We start from the raw sequence: 6,421 nt of genomic DNA on the forward strand, positions 1-6,421 counted from the left end.
TGTGTTGGTTTTACTTTCATCATTTTACAGAGCCGGAGTACCAAGCTCAGTGATCTGAAAGTCGTTTAGTAAAATTATTTTCAAATAACAGGTAAATCCTTCAGTACTACGCTAAGTAATATTGCGTGGGAGAGCCATAATAAAGCAAGATATCACGCAGAGGTTTTTGTTTGCCACAAAAAGAGAATTACGATGTTTAACGAATTAAACCTGATTTAATAACACCTCGTTCCCTCAGCTCGTTGTGTAAACTGATCTGAATTCTCAGCCTTCAGTATTCTCTAAAGCTATTTGGCCACTTAATGGAGTTTATATGGGAAATAGACAAGGTAAACAAAGAAAATGGTAGTGCAATTATACGCTGATTCCCTATTCAGCTAAAATTTCATTTCCTTCAGTCGTGTCAGTGGAACAGGTAAAATCATAAATAATTAAGACTGGTACAAAAATATTCCCCGCAAAGATACATGCACACACACACACACACACACACACACACACACACACACACATATATATATATATATATATATATATATATATATATATATATATATATATGTATATATATATATATATATGTATATATATATATATATATATATATATATATATATATATATATATATATACACACACACACACACACACACACACACACACACACACACACACATATATATATATATATATATATATATATATATATATATATATATATATATATATAAATGTGTTTGTGTATATGATAATAGTAGTAATAATAATTATAGTAATGATAATAATGATAATGATAATAATAGTAATGATAATAATGATAATGATAATAATAGTAATGATAACAAAATGATCGCAACATGATAAAAATACCAGTGATAAAAGTAGTAGTAATAATGATAATAATGATGGTGATGATGATGAGGATGATAGTAGTAATAGTAATAATGATAACAGTGATGATGCTAATTCTAATGATGGCAATATTAATAATGATATTGATAATAGTAATAATGATGATAGCGATGATAATGATCATAACTATAATGATAATAATAAGGATAATCATGATGATAAGGATAAGGATATGGATAATCATAAGAAGATTGATGATAATGATAACAGCAAAATTATAATCGTAATTAAGATAAACCTAATAATAATAATAATAATAATAAAAATTATAGTATAATAATGATGATAATGATAATGATGATGATGATTATAATGATAAGGATGAGGATAATGAAAATGATAAAAATAGTAATTATGAAAATAGTGATAATGACTATGATGATATAATAATGATAATGATAATCATAAGTATAATAATAATAATAATAATAATAATAATAATAATAATAATAATAATAATAATAATAATAATAATAATAATAATAATAATAATAACAACAATAATGATAAAAGTGATGATGATAATCTTGGTAATGATTATAAAGATAATTATAATACTACTAATGATAACGATAATAATAATAATAATATCGATGATAATGATGATGATAATGATAGTGATAATGATAATGATGATGATAATAATAATAATATAATAAAAAATAATAATGATGATAGTAATAATAATAATGATGATAATAATCATAATCATGATGATAAGAATCATAATCATGATGATAATAATCATAATCATGATGATAATGATAATGGTAATGATATTAGTGATAAATGATAATAGTGATTAAATTAATGACAATAATAATAGTAATAATTATAATAATGATAATAACAATAAGAATGATGATAGTAGTAATAACAATAATTGTCACTATTAATATTATTATTACTATTATTATTGTTATTATTATTATTATCATTATTATCATTATTACTATTATTATTGTCATTAATTGAATCACTATTATTATTGTCATTAATATTATTACTATTATTATTATTATTATTATTATTATTATTATTATTATTATTATTATTATTATTATTATTATTATTATTATTATTATCATTATTATTATTATTATTATTATTATTATTATTATTATTATTATTATTATTATTATTATTATTATTATTATTATTATTATTACTTATTATTATTATCATCATCATCATCATTATTTTTTTTCTTTTATTATTATTATTATTATTATCATCATCATTATTAATATTATTATCATTATTATCATTATTATTATTACTATTGTTATTATCATTATTATAATAACAATAACAAATAATAATAATAATAATGATAATGATGTTAATGATAATGTTGATGATAAAACAATGCGTGTGCGTGTGAGTGAGTGCAAGTGCCAGTGTTTTCATATGTAAATCCTGTATTTTATATCTTTGAATACTTTGTATGTCGCAATGTATATTATGGTAATCGTACCTTGACATAATTATTTACCGATATTTTACCGTAATGTTTGAATGATATCATCAAATCCATTTTCATATTCAATTTTTGAATGTATATTTTTGTTCCCATATGCTTTGTGAAATTTGTCCACAAATTACATCATAATAAATGAAAATAAGAATGTATAAAAATCGGCAATGCTTCGGTTGTTTTAGAAAACAAAATGTAAACAAATTTTCGGCGAGTTGTATCTTTCATGCTTGTGTCCGAACGTGTTGGTGCGATAAGTTTATATTTCGTCTATACACGGCCAGGTAAAGTGTTTCTCACTTTCTTGCGAAACGAGTAGTTTTTTTTTTCTTCAAATTTGCCGGCAAATCAAGAAGCCGACACTGACGAACTACAATAAACATCAGCAGACCCAGATACCGAAGCGTGAGCAAAACTCAGCAAAACGTAATTCTTGTGCAGTTGTCATGGCAGTCTTATACCTCAGATTGCGATAATGCCTTCAAATTAAGAGATGTAATAAAAATTCTGAGTTTCACAAATACATCAAAGAAACCATACTAAAAGTACTAGGAACAAGAAAAGCAGTATGTATATGATATATCCTAAATAAACTTATTACCTGACATTGAAAAACTGGAAAGTGAAGTGTAAGCAGCCAGCAACCAGTACAGATACAGGCTGTTCTGACTACAAAACATTTCCATTTGTGGTCTATACTCCCCCTTTCCATCTATGGTATTTCCTCTTGTTGATAATCAGGGTTTAACTTCCTGAGGGCAATGCATGGAGATAGAGGGAAATGAGCACCACTATCTTATAGAACCTAAAAGATAGAATAAGAAGCAACATAGTGTAAGCTGCAGTGGCTTCACCTTTACCGGTAAATGTCCGCAGCAGCTCAGAGTTCACAACACCCTTCACACAGCTAGAGTTCTTTGTTTATGTCTACATTTTCTATGTTTTTCTATACATATCATATTTTCTGTTAATTCATTTTCTTTAGGCAATGGATACAGTACTGGTAATATTCTGGAAACATATTCTGCTGTGAAGCGACTCTGATTGGCCAATGGCTGTGACGACATAAACAGGGTATTGTGCACGGCATTGCTGTTAGACAAACTTAACCTAACGTAATAGATCAAGAAAGTCCAAAAATTCATCAAAATTAGCAATAACGCTGTTGTCTCAATGATTCCAGCATTCAAACTAATCCAGCTGCTCCTGCTTCCGTAATACAACCAATCACAATGAGTCTGATATTGCATATGCTCAGACTTACCAGCCAATCAGAGCACACCACAGCAAAATAAATGTTTCTTGCACATAGCAGGTTCATGGTTATATATGCATTTCGTTTACTTCATGCCCTCCCCTACTATGGGGACTATCAAATCAAGATTGTCGATAGAAAAATAATACTTGGAAAAGAAACAACACCAAGAATTGATGGAATTATTGTATTTCTTGCAAAAAAAAACGTAATTTTTTTGACAGTCTCTGGGAGGATGTGTCGCTATTGGTAACAATTATCATAATAAGAAAATTGTACAATACGTATTACTTTGGTATGCAGTTACATAATGACAGGGGAATTCTTTGCAATATGAATACTCGCCAGAGACTTGGTCCCAACTTCCACGTTAAAACTTTATTCAACAATCAAAATTGCCATGACAGGGTGTGCCCCTCAGGCACTACCCAAGGAGAGGATTGATGGGGCCTCTGCCCTCCAACACCCCCTGGCAAACATTGTCTGTATCTTGGTATGCAAATTATTTCATATACTTTTTTTCTTCTACAAGAGTATCCTCTTCAATTTGCCCTTCCTTAGTGTGTACATACCGTAAATCTAATGACTCAGTCACAAAGACAGGGAAACGTATACCCACTGATACATTAAATAAGCTGGACAGTCGAAGAATAATATAGAAATGAAGAGTAGATCATGACAAATACCACGTGGAGAGTAGGTTCCCGGCATTTGGGTGGGAGTCTAGGGCAGATCCGCCAATAGGGAAATACAGCAATGGAGTATTGGTCTAGCAGAGAAGCCCTCATGTTGGAAAGGTTTTTGGTTCATATAGTGATGTTTGTAGCTTCCCAGGAGTAGCCATAGTAATAGGAACAATTATCAATGCTTTCACTTAAACAATTTGTGATGGAACAACAGACCATGCATTTTACACCAAGAATAATTGAAACAAGAAATGATTGCAATCAGTTGACTGGTTCTGTAAAACTAAAAAATTACCAAGCATCTTTTATATGTAATATATAAATATATTTTATTAATTGTTAAGAAGAGAGGAAGTTTCAAGGCTGGAAGGTTATTTTTCAATTGCAAGATAATCATATAATTTATTATTCACTCACAAAGTCATTTTTGTGTTAGTTTATCATGGTAGACAACTTTGATAAATAAAATTGCACTGCCAAGTTAATATAGATAGTACCATCTCCCCTTCTTTCCTCAGATCCTTTCTGCTCCCTCCAGGATGCTCAAGTGGCTTTCATCTGTTACAACAGTGTCCTTCTCTGGATCCTTCCCTGCTTGACATTCTTCTTAATATTTCATACCATCCCCAGTTCCCTTGTCTCATTCCCTGGGCTCTATTCCTACTTCTCTGTCACCTATTCTACACTTATTACTCTTGGCTCTTTTGCACTGTTCCTCATGCAATGTTCCTCTTCCTTCCTCAGACATAGATACACTCAGTTTGATTTAATCCATACGACGTTCTATTTTCAATCCTTTCTCTAAAAAAACATTATGTTCATTCAACAGGAGTCTTCTCATGTTCTCAGAATAACACCCCATTACGATTTGATCATGGAGTGCATTCTCTAGAAAAGTACCAAGCTCACGTGTTCTAATCTATGCACAAAGCTACTCATTGGTTCATCTGCTCCTTGCATGCAACTAGGCCTATAAAAAAGAAATCTTTCATAACAAATGTTTCGTTCAGGAGTAAAATGTGTATTGGGCGTGCCAATGGCTTCTGAATAGGTTTTAATGTTGGCAGCTTCTGGCAACTCTTTTAACACTTGCTGTACCTCTATTTCTGCAGTATTAAGAAATATGAGTTTCTTGAGATCGTCTGATCTCGATTTGGTCAATTGCAGGAATACTTCTAATGCTTCTGTCCAGTTTTTCCAATTTCTTGATATTTCTTTTGGACTTTCTTCTGTGGAGAAATTTGTGGATGGCCTGTGACATGACATGATATTGGTGTGGCATGAATGCTTCTATTTCATTAATATTCCATATTCCAACCTGCAAAGTGTAAATATGTTACTATAATTAATCCTTTATGGTAATCCCATGTTTGTCACCAACTTCTTGGTGACAAACATGGGATAATAATACGGTTAATTATATGCTGCCTTGTTAGAGGCTGCTTCTTTAATTAAGATCTTATATGGGAGAGGTTTTTAGTCTACATACTTGTCAGTAGGTGAGGCTAATACAAAGTACAAAACTAAATAGGAACTGTATAAAACTGTTTAACTGATTCATATACATAACACATTGTCAGTACAAATGACACTGGTAAGAGCAGTTTAATTTAGAAGTGATTCAAAAAAAGTTATTTGATTATGAGAAGATTTTTAAAATGACATTTGCAACCTTTATATAGTGCAGAGTATAATAAGGATATTGCTGGGAAAATAATAATGGTATATGATACAATCTGCAGGAGCTATTCCAGGCTATAAAGTCTGGTATGTATGGGCTAGGCATTGTATTCTGTCCACTTATAATCAACTGTCTCTGTTGTGGCTGTGCAGTAGCATAGGTTGTTTTTTCTTTGTCTTTAAATAATTTTAAATAGTCAAAAATTATCATTAGTGCTGTGAAACAACACAAATTTGATAAGTACTGGTATTTTTTTTCATTGCAACAAATCATGATATATAGCAAAATATACAGGGAAATAGAAATTATTGCATAATTAAATCACAGGTAGGGGCATTAATGAAGCTCAGGCAGTGTCCAGATATATTGCATATTTGACAGCATATTATTTGCATTTGTGGTGAAAAGTA

General features: G+C 30.1%; 1 protein-coding gene across 3 annotated transcripts in view; it reads left to right on the top strand.

Moving 5' to 3' along the window:
• Positions 1-2,553: 2,553 nt before the first annotated feature.
• Positions 2,554-6,421, top strand: part of Polr3F (RNA polymerase III subunit F) — a 17,481-nt gene continuing 13,613 nt past the window's right edge. Inside the window, exon 1 of one of the 3 annotated variants that reach the window (XM_027366051.2) lies at positions 2,554-2,673. The gene's annotated coding sequence lies outside the window, so the exon portion shown is untranslated. Of the gene's footprint in view, positions 2,674-2,696; positions 2,816-6,421 lie in introns of those variants that run through there. The other 2 variants (XM_027366053.2, XM_027366052.2) reach the window with 2 other exon arrangements.

Source organism: Penaeus vannamei, chromosome 9, assembly GCF_042767895.1.
Source record: "Penaeus vannamei isolate JL-2024 chromosome 9, ASM4276789v1, whole genome shotgun sequence".
Lineage (NCBI taxonomy): Eukaryota > Metazoa > Arthropoda > Malacostraca > Decapoda > Penaeidae > Penaeus > Penaeus vannamei.